Source organism: Pseudophryne corroboree, chromosome 9 (assembly GCF_028390025.1).
Source record: "Pseudophryne corroboree isolate aPseCor3 chromosome 9, aPseCor3.hap2, whole genome shotgun sequence".
Classification (NCBI taxonomy): Eukaryota; Metazoa; Chordata; class Amphibia; order Anura; family Myobatrachidae; genus Pseudophryne; species Pseudophryne corroboree.
The window spans coordinates 215,352,676-215,361,938 of NC_086452.1; positions in this window are offsets into that span (position 1 = coordinate 215,352,676).

The following is a 9,263-nucleotide window of genomic DNA, read 5'->3' on the forward strand; positions in this document are numbered from 1 at the left end:
TTTTTATTTTTTAAACATATTCTTTTTTTTTCAAAATTGAAAAATAAACTTTTTTTTTACATTTTTTTTAAAGTAATTTTTCCAAAACTTCGACTTCGGCCAACATGGCCTCCAAATGTGCCTTCATGCGGGCAACGCTGACTGCCAGTCTTGTGGGATCTCCAACGGCAACATCTGAAATGCCGAGTAAAAATGCAATTTAAAACATAACTCACATTACCTATTACTTCACAATTCCACAAAGCACACTTTCATATAAAATGATATACATCATGGATGTATAAATGACAAAACAGTAGCATACCAACACACAAGCAAACTCAGCAATGTTTGTCATAGCAAAATTAAAATGTGTAAAAGTCTACCACACCATGATGTACATTTACTAAGATGGGAGTTATATTTAGGGTGTGATGTTGTCCATAGCAACCAAACACATTCTTCTTCTCTTCTAGAAGGTGGTTAGTAACTGAAAATTTGTTTGTGTTTGGTTGCTATGGGCAACATCCAATCTTGAATCACACCCCCAAATTTTTACATGTAACCCCATACTGGTCTTCAGTCACATCTGGAGTGAAGCAGACTTGTCTTTTGTGCTGTTTGGCCCTGCATGATCACACTGCATATCAACATCTTCAGAAGGACAACATATCCTAGCATGCCCACACTCCCTGCCTTACTAAATAAGGTCAAACAGGTTTTGTAAAATCAAATAAGCATTTTGTGAGTGTAACTTTCACAACACAAATCATTGTGTCGTTAGGCTGGCTAACAAAGTGACTCCTGCAATTTTTTTTTAAACAATTTCAATACCCAAGCACAATTGTAAAAGTAAAAACACACAAAAAGTAACACTCAGGTCTAAATGTGTTGCATATAATGTTTCACATACAAACCTTGTTGTGCAGGCAAACCTGTCGACATAGTGCTTAGCAACCAGATGTAGACACTGTACATATAATGTCCCCCACACAAATGTGAATGCATCATCCATACCATGATGAAGAAGACAAGCATTTAACCAAGACAAAAGATTGACCACAGTACAACACTGCATTTTTTTTAATGTGTTTTTTCTTTAATAAATTAAAAAATAAGGAATGTGTGCGAACTTACTCTCCTCTGCCACTTGGCCACCTCCCTCTAGTGGCTCCGGGGCCTCTGCTGCCCATTCAGTTGGTGGCGAAGTTGTCTGGCTGGGGGTTGGAGGCTGGATGGGTGAGGTTGGCTGGATGGGGGATGGGTGCTGGATGGGGGAAGGAGGCAGGATGGGGGAAGGAGGGTCCAATTGTGTGAGAGGATGGAAGGGGGAGTTACTTACAGAGGGGGTTTGGGAATGATAGGGTGAGGGTGGTGGTGTGCTTTTTTGGGACACAGAGGGGGAGGGGGGCAGAGAGAGGAATTTGGAAAGAGAGTGGGATTGGGCTGGAGAGGGGGTGTGGGCTGGAGAGGGGGATTGGGAAAGAGAGTGGGCTTGGGCTGGAGAGGGGGAGTGGGAAAATGAGGGAGAGGTGGCTGGAGAGGTTGAGGTGGCTGGAGAGGGGGTTTTGGCTTGAGAGGGGGATTGGGCAAAAGAGGGTGAGGTGGCTGGAGAGGGTGAGGTGGCTGGAGAGGGGGATTGGGCAGGAGAGGGGGATTGGGCAAGAGAGGGGGATTGGGCAAGAGAGGGGGATTGGGCAGGAGAGGGGGATTGGGCTGGAGAGGGGGATTGGGCAGGAGAGGGGGATTGGGCAGGAGAGGGGGATTGGGCAGGAGAGGTGGAGGGTGAGCCAGAAGGGGATGGGGCTTCAGAATGTGCCTGTTGTGGCCTCCCTGCACCAGCACCTTGCCGTTGTGCTCGCCCTAGAATGACATATGTAATTTTTAGGTTTTAACATATACATTTAGAACATCAGCATATTCCTATTACTCTGTTCGGTACCATGTTAAAGAGACAGGGGTAACATTACTAAGTTAGTAAAATGTTTATACTGGTGATGTTGCCCATAGCAACCAATCATATTATACATAAACTTTCTTAAGCACCTTCTCTCAGATAATATATAGAATCTGAATGTTTGTTATAGCCAACATCACCAGTTCTCCAAACCACCAACATTTTATTAAAAAAACCCACTGAGCAGGTTATTGGGTTCAGTTGTCAGCCTGTGTAGTAATTATGCACAACAACATACAGTCAGTACCATACCTCCCAACATGACCCTCTCCAGGAGGGCCAGAATGTTCTGCTCCGTCACTTCCCTCTTAATTTATGATTGCCATCACCTGTGCTGAAACACCTTTATTCCATAAATTAAGTGACAAGTCCAGAAGCAGAGTATTCTGTCCCTCCTGGAGAGGGTCATGTTGGGAGGTATGCAGTACTGCTTGCCCTACCCACACACACTCATGTTTATTGTAAGTGTGCAAATGTTCACACTCTCACTTAGTGAAAGTATGCAAAGGTTATGCGTAAAATCCGTCATGTAACGAAATGTTACTTACTGCGCCCACGTAGGGTCCGGATTTGTTGCTGCAGCTCCGCCAACAAGTCCGGCGTACGCCTTCGTAGGTCGCTCCAGCGTCTCTCAAGCTGGATAACTGACCTTCGGCTGCGGATGCTGGTCCTTAACAAGCGGCGGTCCTCCGCGTAGGCCTCGCGCTTTACCTGATTTGGGACAAAGCGCCCTATGCGGCCTACGCGGCGGTACATCCCTGCCACCAAGACGCGGAGCTCACGCCGTGTGAATGGTGCAGCACGCATCATGGCAATGGCGTTTTCCATATGGGCATATATTTATAGTGTGTGTTGGCATGTGATTGGTGTAAAATCTATGCTGTCATCTAAATTAACTTTATTGATGTGTGCATTGAATAAACTTTATTGCTGTCTACAGTGCTGTGAAGAGCAGAGGGGTTGTTTCGCTATAGCGGAAATTCGCAGTCGCGGAAGAGCATGATAATAAAAGAACCTACCCTCACAATTCCACACACACACACACACACACACACACACACACACACACACACACACACACACACACACACACACACATTTTTACTTAAAAATTTGTGACAATCTGTGTACTCACCACATTTTGGAGGAACAATCAGCTGCACAGTCCGAAAGTTTACAACATTTAGTATCATATGTTGTGTATTTTGTTTTGAAAACAGGATTAGAAAAAATTAAAAAATAAAAATTACAAGAATTTAGCAAAAAACAAAAATTTTACTACCAAAATAAACATTGTAAGGTTAACATGTTTGAATATTTTCAGAAACAACTAATAATATATTCACACACACCAAAACAATGTCAAAGTCAGAAAAATGTCTCAATGCACGTTGCCATATTTGCACCGCACACTGGTCCGCGCTGCGCGTGCATGCGCTCTCCCGTGGATGCGCATACCCGCAATAACGTGCACTCGCAGGCGCGGTATGCGTATTTACGGTAGAGTTTATGTAGTCGTAGCGTGCGACTCATTCGTTACAAATGTTCACAATTAATGTAGTTTATAGATCATGGTCCCTTTGATAGATTCTGAAAGTTTGGTTAAAATACAATGTCCCAGAGCTGAGGAATCCCTCTTTATATCGTACAAAGGGTCTAACAGGAATCATACAGCAGTGTTTGGTACCCATCGGAAGAGTATTTAATTAGCAATATTCCGGTGTTGGTTTGGAGCGTATTAATCGCTCGTGCGAATAGTTATGGACATAAGAAGTTTATGTCCATTTCTATTATTTACACATACTCAGGTATGCGGCGGGAAACCCAGTTTCCCACCCACCTGAGCTGTTGGAAATCGTCACAGCCCACCTGTATGAATCACCCTATGACCTTTTATTATGATACAGGGCCGAATTCCTTCGGCCAATGGACAATGGGATTGTAGGACCAGGAGATTGCATTGTGTGTGGGGCATAAATAGGCAGGCCGACCACATCCAGCTCTCACTCTCTCATCAACGGTTATCTGCTGATAGCCGGTAGCTGGATATCGAGGCGCAGGCGATCATACCCTTTGTGCGTAAGTTTCTCTCCGTAATCATTGTCTTTCTGTGAGCCAATTTCTCTCATCTCATCTCTCTCTCTCTCTCTCTCTCTCTCTCTCTCTGTTCTGTTCTCTCATATCTCCCCTAGACTAGGCTAAGTATTGTATTGTATTAGATAGTATTGTATTGTATTGCATTTAGGTCAGTGTAGTATTGTCTTTTTGTATTTATTGTTTAGTTCTGTGGTTAGGAAGTCTCTGTTATATTGTAGTGTATCAATTGTACTGTTATCCCCTTTTACAAGTATATTAGATATAATACAGTTAATAGGCCTTGGAACCTAAACCAGCATCTGTGTATTTCCTATAGTGTTAAGTGTTCACTTGAGCGTCGGTGACGCTCAAGCAGCTTTGTAGTTAGTCAGGTTACACAAGGTTGCACTTACACCCTGTACTCACATTAAGGTATTCAGTGTATTTCATTGGTATAAGGTTTTATCATAAAGGTATAGTGTTGTGAGCGTCTGCATCGCTGGTGACCTCCTCGTGGTCTCGAGCGTAAGCTACGCCATAGCGAATCATTACCCTAGACATAACCAATAACGTGTCCTGTGATCACTGGGCCGTGAGCGAACGTGACGCTTGAGCGTCTCGCCTACGGCTGAGCGATCGCTACGCAGATAGCGTACCATTACGGTACTTCTTAAGTAAACAGCGTACAGTGTTCTTAGCTTCATAAAGGGTTGTTATAAGGCAAAGGAATTTAGCATTGTCAATTGCGGGCTCGTCCTATACTTCTCACATCTGCACTAGGTAGATCAGCAGACATTATCCCTCCAGCAAAGGGTGGGAGGTTGTCTCACGGTGCTGACGGGATAAGCGTCTGCTTCGCTTAGATAAAGAGTGCTGAAGGAACCCGGTAACCGGAAGTAAGAACAAAACGCTTGTGTCTTTTTTTAAAAACTGTTTATTTTTCTTTTGTCTTGCGTACGCACGCATATATCTGCATTTCTGTTTCATTTTCGTATATCACTATTCCTGTTTGCCAATTTTATAGTTGATAGAGAGTGCCAAAAAAAAAAAAAGAGATTTGCTGTTATTTCATAGTAGAGGTGATAGTTAAAGTATAGAACAAACACACGGTTTGTCTGAGATACAAGGCAGTCAGTGTGGATTGCGGTAGATGATCAGGGATCACCTACATTGATAAATAAATATATTGTGTTACGGTGGATCCTTTGCATTGCGTACACGTGTCGCTAACAAAGACTAGCGTACGCAATCCAAAAGGCAGACGCACGCAGCGTTCATTACGCAACGTAGCGTCCGGTTACGCCCACGTAGCTCAAGTTGTGATAAAGTGAAGTAACGCAAAGGCGATAATTAACGCACAGCGGTAGATAACGCGAAGCGGTAAATAACGCAAATCTATTTTTGGAAAATCGGAAATTTAGTTTAACAGATCCTGCTCCTAATTGGTAACACTGTTGGGCTAAAGACAAATTTCTGCGCAGAAATAGATATAGAAACAAAAGTGTACATGTGTTGAGTGAGTGTGTTTTGTATACAAAAGTTTATATAACTTTAAGGTGGAACCAAAAGGAAAGCCGGGTACTCGTCAAGGGACATACGTGTAAGTGACATATACGGTGGCTAGGGAGGCATCCCTGGTTAAATAATATTTGAGCATTAGAGTATAGCGGACCATAAGGTAACAAGACCAGGAGGTCATAAGGTAACAAGACCAGGAGGTCATAAGGTAACAAGACCAGGAGGTCGTAAGGTAAAAGGTCCGCTATAAAAGTCCAGTGGCACAACGCCTGGGGTGTTGGTGCAGAACCCATATAGGCCATACAAGCTCTGGCTGAAGGAATCGCAGCCGGAAACATAGATTCCATTGATCTTTCAGTACATGACAAGTAGTGCTCGTGTACTGAACGATTGGACCACACGTAATTGTGTGCAGTAGTTAGTAATCTGACCTAATACCATTAGAGTAAAGTGGTCACAAACGCTATTTGTACATTCTGACGTGATTTGTGTAATTTTTTATTTTTGGAAGGGAAGTTCGCTGGTCACTCGGGAACTATCCAACAACCGATACTTACTGGGGACTGGTAGGTCCAGCACGCCCCAGTAAATAAAGGTTCACAGGGGCCCTAAGTTGGGTACAGCAGCTCTGGCTACAGTGATTGCAGCACAGGCCAACGTGGGCGAGAAGTAAGTGGGGTACTTGATAAACCACCACCGCCGGCCTGCCCAAGGACATCTTGGTTTGTTTGTAAGGGTTCGCTGAAAGCCTTGATATTCAAGGAGGAATAGGCAACGCCTGCAGATTATGGGGACCATTTGTTCAGGTAGGGGGCGATCAACCTCGGTTCGGGTTGATTCAGAGAACCGATCCATCGGGTCGGCACGATATGTGATGTGTAAGAAATATGGAAATCACGCTGAAGTTTTATGTGATGAATGGGAGAGAATGACTGTACAAGACAGGGACAAATTCCCAAGAATAGGTAGCTTCAGTCCAGTAGTGTTACAAAATTTAAGGAGGAGGATAAGTCTCGTTGAACCAACGAAGAGACAAAATAAACATTATGAATATTTACAGTTATGGCAACAGGAAAGTGAATTACAAAAAGAGTCTATTGACTTTTCTGACTCTTATCTTGAGGGGAGAGACATGGCAGCAGGAGAGGAGTTGATTGCGGAGAGAAAAGCACAAAAGTGGAACAATAAAAACGCTCTTAGCAACTGTAATATAGATTATAAGAATAAGTGTAATAAATGTAACCATGATTATTGTAATACTGTTGAATGTACAACTATTAACCTGTGCAAGCTGCACCCCATGTCAAACCTCCCTCAGGAATACAAACAAGAAAGTGAGCCCAGAACGATGTCGGCACCTCTTCCAGAAGCCATCCTACAAGACATCCAGGTGGACACGACCAAATTGGTAAAGGCAATAATCGAACCCCCTAACAGAGGGTCAGGTGAGGTCGTGTCCACAGGTACGTACAATGTTTCATATCACGCACAAACAGATGTACCCCATATTGTAAGACCAACACAAGATGATGTAACTGAGCTCGATCTGGCCAGGGTGATCTCAGTCCCCAATGGGAAGACTGACGATCAGGGAATCATTCCCGTCAAGGACAGTGCAATGCGCTGTCTCTTGTCCCGGACCGAATTGAGATCAATTATGTCCGAATTTCCTGATCCTGGGAAAAATCTAGCCAAATGTCAAAGGTTTATTAAAGAACTAGGAAACGCCACAGAACCCACCAACAAAGAGTGGCGGACAGTGCTGAGGGCATGTTTGCCCTCCAGGGTTGACCCTGAAAAATTCATTGCTGATTGTAAATTAAACACGGAGGTACCTTGTATGGAGGAACACAATCAGGAATGTATTAGGCAGATTAACCGACAGTTAGGAATATATTTCCCAACCACTGTCAAGTGGAGTGAAATTTTCTCCATAAGGCAAAACGAAAAGGAAAATGTTTCTAATTATTTCAATCGAGCACTGCAAATAATGGCTAGGAACACTGGGATCGCAGACATCAAGACAAATGCACAACATAAAGGAATAGCGGTTAAGGTATTAATGAATGGTTTAAAGGATGAATTAAAAACAAGGGTACAGACCACCAACCCAAACTGGAGAGATATCTCGGTGGCCGCACTAAGAGAGGCCGTCATTAATCATGACCAGAATATCACCAGGTACAGAGAGTCACAAAGAGATAAGTTAATGGCAGCAAATATACAGGCCCAAACCACAAGACCACCCCAACAAAAGCCCCACACCCCTGCGAGAAACCCAGATATGGTAGTCTGTTACCATTGTCATAAAAAGGGACACATTGCAAGAGATTGTAGATCAAGAGAAAGACAACGACATAATCATGGTATCCAAGGAACCAGGGAAGTACAGGGGAAACGATTGATGATGATGAGCATCCGAGCGTTTGAGGAGGCATCAAATCAACCAAAACCTCAGGTCATTGACACGTGGAGGGAGCCCAGGATTTGTTATCATTGTAGAAGAGAAGGGCATTATGCCAGTAACTGTAATAACCCACATAAAGTTAGACCCCCTAGACATGAAAATGAGCATGAATATGACACACCAAATTACAAGCAGGGATCATATAGGAAGAATTTTGGGACACACCCATAATATATAGTCAGGAAAGGTGATCATTAGAACTGATGGTAAGCCTGAGGTAACGGTTAGTAAATTGGGAGGTCATTCACTGAAAGACACAGGAATGACCAGGTTAAACGTTGTAAATGTATTTGTGAAAAATGTTTTTTCTTTCTCTCTCTATCCCCATCTCTGACGATTATTGGTAAGAATTCAAACATTGCATATTCGCTTGGTCCTTGCAGAAGTCTACCAAACCCCAGCATGACCTATCCACCACAATGTATTCTGGCCAGATACAGACAGTGGAATAATGCAAGTGCTGGTGGGGAGGGACTGCTCAAGGAAACCATTAGACACGTAGATACGACAGCCAAATAGTCTAACAATGTTTTCTTACAATGTTTAAAAATGCTTTGTTTCTCTTTTCTTATTGATGGTTATTGTCGAGTTATGTAATGTATATATGCACATGAATTGTTCTCTATCTCTTTTGTTTTTTTATTTTCTCTCTCTCCTCACTCATGTTTCCATGATTTAAAGATGGTATGTCACCCCTAAGTGTTAACCAATGGTAATGCCAGATTTTTGCTCCTTACAGAAAGATCGTCGGTTAGGAAGGAATATTGCATCACCAGAATGATCGTTTTTGAAGACTGAGAGACAACACCTTTGAGAGGACAGCAGAACAAGAAGAACAACAAGACGAGAGAACTTATTATCGTAACGAGTTCTCTCCCCCTCAAACTGATTTTCTTATACCCCCATTACAAATTTCTTCTTTTCTCCTCCTGTAAGATGGACTTGCCCCAAGAGACTGTGATATGGATTTTCCTGTTGACCATGATGTTGACCAGAACAGTCTGTTTCGGTGAGAGTACCAGTGAGGTCGAGAAAGGATCCAGAAAGGTCCTGATGGCTGAGACGGAGGTGTAAATTTCCAATAGCAACCCAATCACCGAGCAAAGGCGAGTACCGGGCACGATCTAACAACCATGTTATCTGTAAACATTTTCTTTGAAGGATTGTTAGCTGAAGAAAACTGTATCTGTAGGCTTTGTAACAATGTCATTGAGGATGGGTGCATAAAGGAATGCCAATCCAGTTTTAATAACCATATGGACCGGC